Genomic DNA, 10111 nt, shown 5'->3' with positions numbered 1-10111 from the left:
GGCCAGAGACAACAACAACAATAGCAGCAGCAGCAGCAGCAGCAGCGGTCACTCGCCCTCTGAATCTACTCCTGCCGCGCTGCTCCATATGGTATGCCATGAACTGAGCCAACAACCGATTTTTATTATTATTTTGAATACGCTTCTTGTTGCTGTTATTACTCTTATTGCTGCTGTTATTGTTGTTGTTGTTGCTTTTTTGTATTTTGTTTTGTATATTTTTCGTCACACTTGGCAGCAGCAGCAGCAGCTACAGAAAAAGCAGCGACAGCGGCAGCGGCAGCGTATTTGTATTTGTATTTGCACAGAGCCAGCGTCGACGACAGCGTCACATGCCCCTGTCCAAGCCCCTGGCCGGGCAGCAGTCAGTCGCTGCGTCGCCTGGTCGGTTGGTCTGTCGGTCGTCCCTAACCTACGACAACCGAATTCGCACTGGGCCAGGTTCAATGAACTTTTTGGCTGCGTTCGCTGTTGCTGTTGCTTTTGACGTTGTTGTCGCCGCCGCCGCCGCCGCCGCCGTCGCCGTCGACGTCGTCGTCATCGTCGTTGTCGTTGTCGTTGCATAAAGCGTGCATTGAGGGCGCTGGTTGACTGACTGACTGTCTGACTGACTGACTGACTGACTAGCCAAATGGCTTGTCTGTCATGCGTGTGTTGTTGCTGTTGTAGCTGTTTGCTTAGTGTCTGTGTATGCGTGCATGAATGAAGCTTCTTTCTTTTAATTTTGTCAAGTTCGTTTTGAATTTCAATTTTGAGTCATGCATAAAGTGCAAGATACGACAACGAGTACTTAAGCTCGCACTCACACACATGTATTGAGCGTGCGTGTGTAGTGGTTGACAGTCAGCAGCTGTCGCTGGTTTTGTTTTTTCTTTTTTTTTTTTTGATAAGCGTCTTTCCTATAAACTCAACTGCAAAAATAATTTAAAAGAAATTAACCACAATAACCCAAGCTGTCGATTCTCAACAGCAACAAAATTCACTAGAAATCGGAAACTTTTTAGAAAATCAAATTACATGGCGCAAAGAGAACGGCAGAAAAAATTCAACGGCAAAATAATAAATGCAAAAAAGAACGGAAGCTCAAACACTCTACAAAATTGAATATATAGCAAAGCACCCACGATAGGTGTGCAAAAAAAATATTTAATTAATTTTAAATAAATATTTAACTATTATTATAAAAATAAATTAAATTAATTAATAATAAAACATATATAAAATTAATCAATTAATATTATTACTTAATAACTAAATTTTTTAAGGAATAAATAATATGTTTACATTAAAATACATTTTGGCAATATATTAAAGTCTTTTATACAGTATATGATGTATACTTAAGATAAACCGAATTAAATTTAGTTTTCGATATTTAAACAAAGATTCATTTTCTTATACTAATTAAGCAACATCATTAAAAATTTGCTACTGGATGATTTGCAAGCAGATTGAGTAATGCAATGTAGCCGTTTGGGACTTGCATATATAACCTTCTGGTTGAGCTGCTCTTGGTTGCCATTGATGATAGTGATGCTGTTAAAAATAATCAGTTTTGTGATAGCTAAGGAGGTTTGGAGTGAGACTGAGACACTCAGGCAGAGTCTAGTTTGCTGCGCTTGACTTGACTTGGCTAAATATGATATGCCCTGGCAGAGAGTCAACCAAATTGTTACCACAGATATGCCGTCTTACTCTACCATACACTTACCGTTTCCTCTCTCCTCCTCCTTTGCTTCCCACTCTTCTGTGTGTGTGTGGCGAAAATGAATGTAATGCAATTCGAATCGATGTCGAATTGTGGATTAGTTGGCTCAAAAAAAAAAAAATAAAATGAATTACTACAACTTCAGCATCTCTCCATCTGTCCGTCTGTCTGTCTGTATGTCAGTTAGTCAGTCTGTTTGTCATTTCACATGCTCGTTCTGTGCATTTGGCTGTGATTAATTGCATTGGCTGCCGCTTGGCAATAACAACGAGCTCTGGCGGGCAAGGAAGCCTTAGAAAATGTCAGGGCCAATGGCATGGCCCAATGCAAATTTATGACAACGTCGCGCCGAGATTTATCAACTGCAACAACTGCCAGCAGCAGCAACAATAACAACAACAACTACAACGACAACAGCAACGAAAATAAAAATAACCAGTTAATGCGCCGACTACAAATAAAATCGAAAGCCGCAACCTAAAAAACCGGTTTGCCAAAGTTCTAAAAATGAAACTGAGTGCAGCTCGAGCAGCAACAAGACCAAAAATATTTTTTCACTGTCTGCCAAAATTGCAAGCGGGCATAAATTAACCGCATGGGGTCCACTAATACACACATACTCACGCACACACCGAGAGCGAGAGATAGAGATAGGAATACACGCATGCGAGACAAGCACACCCAAAACCACTTAAAGTCCACAATGATGACGTTGACGTCGGTCCCGACGTCGACGTCGGCAGCCAACCACGCCAGTTGAGTTTTCAAGTGCAATTCTCGTTGCTGATGACGCAAAAAATAAAAAAAAAAAACACAAAAAAACAAAAAAGTAAGTAAAACCGGCAACGACCACGACCTCACCCAAAACCGGGCAGCAGCAGCAACAAAAGGCAGAAGCGCTGCCAGCAGAACGCATTCAGAGGCTCCACCCCAAAGCCAAAAATGCGCAATTTGACTGTACGAAAAATAAAAAAAAGTAAACGAAAATGCGAATAAAAACGCAGCAGAAAGAGCAACCAAAATAAATGTAAAAATAAGCACAGCCAGAAATAATTATTGACACGTCGATGGATGTATACTCTAACCCTAGAAAAAATATAAGCAGTGAGAGTGAAAGTATAAACTAGTATAAACAAACACTTGCACTTCAGATACCCTTGCTTAAGTTACACAAAAAAATATACATATATATATATATATAAATATTTTCTGTATATAACATATTAATAATGATAGCTTTCTATTGCACAAGAGCTAACGTATATGTTCGCATACCCTTACTTACATAAAATGAAAGTTCTGAGAGCGACCTTTCAGAGAGCAAATACATAGAAAGAGAGAGACAAACCGTTAATTGAAAATGTTACTTGAAATTCCATACGTTGCCTTGAGCTAAAGTCTTTAAAGCAAAATTTACTTTGGCAAAACTATAATATTAACTGCTTGGCAATAAATATATAATAGTGCACATACTCCTAGGCAGCGTATATTAAACAAAAAAAATTTCGTTTGCTGCTCATACAAATTTTTTTCTGGGCTGGCGGTTGTCGGTTACTGACCGTCCTCAAGGTTTTTCGTATTTTGCCCTTTTTGCAGAAGCAGCGACGTCGACGGCAACTGAGACGCGGGCAGCGTCAACGATCGCAGCGCTCAATTCCCTTCATTTAGAGCGCTTATTTTTGTTGTTGCTTTTGCTGCTGCTGCTGGTGTAGTTCGTTGTTGCACTTTTGAACGTTTTACGTAGCGCAAATTACAGCAAACACGCCATCATCATCAGCATTACCATCATCATCATCATCGTCGTCGTCATCTACATCATTGTTGGTGTTGCTGTTACAGCGCTAGGGCGCAGTAATAATAATAAGAACAACAACAACAACGGGAGCTACAACATAATCAAGATGGCAGCCACTTGCTGCAAAAAATTGACGAATATGCGATGCAACAGCAGCAGCAGCAGCGGCAGCAACGGCAGCAGCAGCGACTGCGGCAGCAACAACTGCAATAAACAGAATTTTAAGCCCGAATTCAATGCAAAACATGCTGGAAAATGCAAAAAGCAGAAAAGCAAAAAAGCGGAGACTTGACATAAAATATGGAATCGACTGGAATAGAATGAGTGCAGATCGCATCAGAGAGCGATCCACAGAGCTGAGTTGAGTTGAGTGAAGTGAAGTATGCCGCTATTGCCGTCTCGCTCTCAGCGTGCAGTTATCTCTGTCTGGGGGGAGCCACTGAAGCATAGGTTTTAATTTATGTAGCACGCACATTTTGTGTAATGTTTTCTTCTTCTTCTTTCTTTTTTTTGATGTATTTTACTTTAGTTTTTTTTTTAATTTTTTGTTACTAGGCTTTTTCTCACAATTTGTTTTGGCAGCGAACGGAATGAAAGATGGCAGCCAGCGAGAGCTTGCTGGAGGGAATGCTGTGGCATGCAATTAAAGCGAGCACCTGCATCGGCAGTCGGTGGACTGGCAACAAAAAGTCTATTTTAATGAGAAATAGAACAGCGTTTGCTCTAAGCCATGTAACTACATATTTTAACACAAAGTACGCCGGGTAGATAGCAGCTAACTGTGCGGCATCTAAGTTAAACAAACTTAAGATAATAAATATAAGCTAAAAATATGGTTAAAAAAAACATTTAAAAATTCATTAAATGCATATATTATAACAAAATGTTTCACAAAACCTTTCAAAGTTCGTAAACCACGTTTTAGATAATTAAATTTTATTTCACTTGAACTTAGTAAGCATGTTAGCTAAATCTGTATGCTAATTATGTACTTAATGGGGCGTATGCGTAATGCATAAAAAGTTATTTTTTTAATGAAATGAGAAAAAACTTTTCTTGCGACTTTTATAATATAGAGCACCCAATTGTATTAGATGTGAATAATATAAAAAAAAAATTCTACGAAAAACTCTTAGAAAAAAACACTAAGAAATAAATCTGAGTAAAAATTTAAAACAAAAAATATAAGAAAAAAGGCTTAAAATTAAAGAAAAACGCTTAACAGTTCCGAATAAAAAGCTTTCAATCATTCAATCAAACTTTTAGAAATAAAATTTATATTTTTCTTAAAAGACATTCTATCTAGCTAACTATATAAAACACTCTAAAGAAGATCTGATAAACGTATTACAATATCTCTAAAGAAGACTTCTACAAAAAATATAAAATAAATAAAAAATGTTAAGAAATACTAGGTAAAAAACTCTTTAAATAAAAACGAAAAAATACACACAAAAAAGGCTAGATCAGTTACTTAAAACTGTTTTGTATAAAAGCTAGCTAAAAATATTAGCCGCTCAGAAAATCTATTAAACTCCAAAGCAAGTTGAAAACAAATTTATGTCAAACTATTTTAAAGCAAGCTCAAACTTTATTCAAGCTAAAAATAAAAATGTCTAAAAATAATGCAAAAATAAATTACAAAAAATCAATTAGTATTTTTTTGATCAATACTAGTTGTACTTAGCGCACTAATTAGATAAGCTGTGTTAATTATGCGCGCCACATGGCGTATGCGCTATGCATAAATCATGCATCAGACACACACAGGCAGGCAGATAGATACACACATAGACAAATTGGCCAACTAAACAGTGGCCAAAAACGAGCCACATAACTGACCCTGAACTAAATTTGCAACGACAACACACAGACACACTAATACACGCAATTCAATTTGTGGCATTTGTTGTTGTTGCTGCTGTTGCATATTTGAATGAATTGCAGTGTGCAGCATGCATTTGCGCAGCCACAGGCTCTAATCCCGTATTCAGTTGGTTGCATCTAACAACAGGTGGGTGGCAGTTGCTCTCTGTGTGTGTGTGTGTGTGTGTATTATTGTTGTTGCATGTTATAAATGCAGTTGCTAGCAGCGACCAGGCAGGCAGTTAGCAAGGCAAATGCAGCTTACACTCTGCTGCTACCTCCCTCTCTCTCTCCCCCTCTCTCTCCCCCCTCTCTCCGTCTCTCTTTATATCTACACAGGCTCTGTGTGTGCCTGATGAAAAGGAAAGTGTCATGCAATTTTCGATTTAGGTATTGTTATGACTGCTGTTGTTGTTGCTGCTGGCGCCTGCGGTTGGTTGTGGCACATAATAAAATTAGCCTGGCAGCTGGCATGAGTGTATGTGCAACATGTGGCGCCTAAGCTGCCTGCAGCGTGGCGTCTGTCTGTGTGTGTTAGCCAAAAGTTCTAAAAATAGCAGACGCAAGTCTAAGCACACACAGGCAGCAGCTGTTATATGTGTGCCAAACAGGACCACAAGCGCATCTGTATGTGTGTGTGTGTGTGTGTGTGTGTTTGTTGTTGCCACAAGCAGCTTTCACTTAAGTGCAATTTGGTTGCTTTGTTGCAGCTCCTGTTGACTTGTGGCTAGAAAAGTGAGCATTTAATGCTGTTATCAAGCTTGCCACACTCACACCTGCCACATGTGGCACAGAGCTGCAAGACGCATCTTAGCTTTAGCAAATGTTAATTAAAAGTGCAAAAAACTGCGCAGCTTTTTTTTATCATTTTTGATTGCAACAAATTGAATTCAACTTCGTTGCGCGCTGCTAAAATGAAATATGAAAATTAAATAATTTTCATTTCGCTTTTCGCTTTTCATTTGGCTTCTCCTTTTTTTCATTTCTCATTTCAATTAGCGCAAATTATGTTGCAAAATTCTGTTAAGGCAAATGTCAAGCGACGCGAAGTGCGTTCACTTTTCGCATGCCCTTTGCAGGGAGCGCCGAAGATAAACTTTTTATGCCAGAACTATATAGCTGAAGGTATAGCATATATACTAGAGTTAACCTAAGTTGTTTTAGTTGTTTTAGGAGTGACTTCAAGTGGAGGTAACTACTCATTGCAGCAGGTAAACTTCATTTCCTGCAAGACAAAACTCAACTACTTTTTAGATAAAACCCATTTGAAATCGTATTTCCCAACAAAGTTCCTTTCATATTCTAAAATTCAAAATTTTTGCCCATTTCTAAAGAGTATTAAATGCTTTTCATTTACAACTAAATTCTTTTTTAGTCGTATTTTAATGACACGCTGCAGCTGGAGCAAGGGAATGTTAATTTTAATGAAAAGCTCTGCTGCAAATTATGAAAAATTAATTCATTTTTTATTTTGTTTTTGACTGTTCGTTAAAGTTGTGCTCAAAGGTAAAAGTCGTAAACGGTCCGAACTGCAATTGGCAATATGTCAAGCAGGGCTGCAATACGATTTTGTTTGCGAATTAATTATTAATTAAGAAGTTGTTATAGTAAGTTGCTTTAAAAATAATAAAAAAGTATTTATAAATTTAAATAAAAAAATTAATATCAAAAAAATTAAAATTAAAATTAAATAAAAAAAGTAATAATATCAATCTATTTTTTATATAATAATTTAAGGACAAAAAGTATCCACAATAAATTAACATTTTATTGTTAAAAAAATTATTAATTCATTATACAATTGTAAGCTTAAATTAATTAAAATTATATATATTATTATTAATTTTTTATATATACAACAAAAAGAAATTTTTAAAATATATGATATTTAAAAAATATTAAAATATTTACAAAAAGTATATAATAAATTAAAATAAGAATATAAAAAAGTATATTGATAGAAAAGAAAAAAATAAGCATGTAATATAATATTATATATTTTATATATATAAAGAATAGCCATACTAATAGACTATATTTATATATATATATATAAATAATAGCGCGTGTTCCCTTTACTTTTTTTGGCTTTGTTCACAGAAAAACCTAACTGAGCCCTAGCCAAACCAAACCAAACCAAACCGAACCGAACAAACTCAAACAAAACAAAAACAAAACAGTTCATTGTCGTCTCCATGTGCCCACTTCCTCGGACATCTCGCTCTAGCCTGAGTGCAGCAGCGGCAGCAGCAGTGGCAGTGGCAGCAGCAACCACAACAACAGCAATGGGGCTACATATAATGCAATACAATGCAAAAGTTCTCAAGAAAATTCAGCAAAACAATTTGACAAAAAAGCGAAACGACAACAAATTCTGCCATCTTCGGCGATCCTCGTTGATGGACGTTGGCATTTTTAAATGAGTTGCGCGTTTTTTTGTGCGCCGCTGCTGCAGCAGCAGTTGCTGCAGCTGCAGCTGCATTAAACTATATACAACTGCTGCCTGTCAGTGGCAGTGTGTGTGTGCGTGAGTTGAGTTTGAGTGCCCTGCAACTTGAAACGCAATGCAAGAATTAAAAGCAAGTAAGCGCGAAACGAAGCCCAGCGCCAGCCAATGCCACTGCCCCTACCGCTGCCGCGGCCACTGCCGCTGCCACTGCCACTGCCACTGCCACTGCCCCTGCTCTTGTCCGATCGCTGTTCCTGTCCCTAAGCCCGACAGCAACGACCACGACGCCGACAAAAAGCGCGTTTTGATGCATTTGTGGCACAAGCGACAAGCGGCGATGGCACTGACCTTACCTAATGCAGCTCCAGTTGCACGCAGCACAAGCAACAACAACAACAACAATAGCTGCCAGCTCAATTGAGAGCGCATGATTAGGCTGAGGACAAAACTACTACAACAACAACAACAAATAATGTCGTAGTCAAAGTTCACACATTTGGCAAAAGGTCAACCTCAAAGTTATGAATGGCTCACAACTTTTGAGGCTAAGCACTTGACTAACTTGGCTAAATTTGAGAATGTGCCATGCATGCTCATCAAGTCAACAGCCGAGCCTGCCTCTTGGCCATTTTCTGACAACAAAATTGAGCTACAAAATAAAAGACTTTTAGTTACCCTAAAAAATCTAATATTTTGCTAAAGCTTATCAAATTGAAATTGAAATAACATATTTCAATAATTATAATAATTATTAATAACAATTTCAAATGCTTCTCTCTCTAATTAGTCTATAACATTAGCAATTAGATTTTCATAAATTTAAAAAATTTTCTGTTTATTTCGTTGGGATTTTTGACTTCTTATAAATATATATTAAATTGTAGCTTATTTATTTTCTAAGGTTTACTTTTTTATAAATAAAAACTAACTAATTTTTTCTTTAAATTATATTTTATTAAAAAAAAAAAACTTTAAATTTGATTACGTTCGGTCATAATATATATTTTTTTTAATATTCAATATTTTTTTAAATACGTAATACCTAAACAAATACCAGTGTGGACTTAAAATGTATTATATATTTATATATATTATATTTCAATATATATTTTTTAATTATTAACAACCCATAAAAAAGTATTTATATTTTTAGCTTGTTGGGCTATAAATAAAACAAATAGTTAAAAAATTGTTTATATTATATATATTTATATATATATATATATTTATATTTTTTATATCTTTTATTATTTATTTTTTACATCTTTTTGTATTTAATTTTTTTTTTTTTTGTTTATTTATTTGTTTTTTTATTTATTTTTTTTTCTTTCTTAGCACATTTCATTTTAATTTTAATTTATAATTAATTATTTTTTATTTTTACCATTTTTTACGTTCAGTATTTCATTAAATAAATATTAGTGAGCACAATTTTTTTTAAGTTTTTCTTTTTGATATTTTTTATTTATTATCAATATTCAATATAAATAATAATAATTATATTTAATAATTAATGATAACAATAACAATTGACAATATTAAAAAAATAGCTTAGAATTTAATAATATTTATAATTAAAAAGTCGTTTATACATTATAAATCAATATTATAAACCTAAAAATCAAATTTATTAAATGTTAAAGTTAAGTTTAAGGCCTAATGCTTATGTTCGTTAAATAAAATGTAATTATAAAATGAAACTAAATTTATTTAATAATCATCATTCATCAATTATTTTTACATATTTTTTTATATCCCAAAACTTTAATGTTTTCTTGCATTATCTCTAACAAAATTAAGTGCCGTTCTGTATGCTTCTCTTTTTATGGCGTTATTTGCATTTAAATATAAATTTATATTGCATTTTGTCTAAGGTCACTTAAAAAATGTTTCTTAACGTTCGATTAAGCATTTTGTGCTGTACTCACATTAGCAAATTATGCTAATTAAAATAAAAACTAAATAAATAAATATATTATTCAAGGCTATTGCACAAAAATGGCAACAAAGCCAACAATAACAACAATTCAAGCAAGAATAAATTGAAAAAAAAAAAAAAAATAAAAATAAAAAAATGCAATAAATAGAACCAGTTATTGTAACTGCAAATAGTTGTATTTTTTTGATGCTGCTTTATAGTTGTTGTTATATTGTTATTGTTATTGCAATTGCTGTCTGGTGTTAGCTGTCTGTGCGGTCATTTGATTCTAATAGCCTGAAGCTATCGAAAATGTAACAATGGGGCATATTGTTTATAAGGAAAGGCATGTAACGGTCAAGGAACATAAAATTT

Source organism: Drosophila hydei, unplaced genomic scaffold (assembly GCF_003285905.1).
Source record: "Drosophila hydei strain 15085-1641.00,03,60 unplaced genomic scaffold, DhydRS2 tig00000290-arrow-arrow-pilon, whole genome shotgun sequence".
NCBI lineage: Eukaryota > Metazoa > Arthropoda > Insecta > Diptera > Drosophilidae > Drosophila > Drosophila hydei.
The sequence above is the reverse complement of the archived record's forward strand: the minus strand, read 5'-3'. Positions refer to the sequence as shown.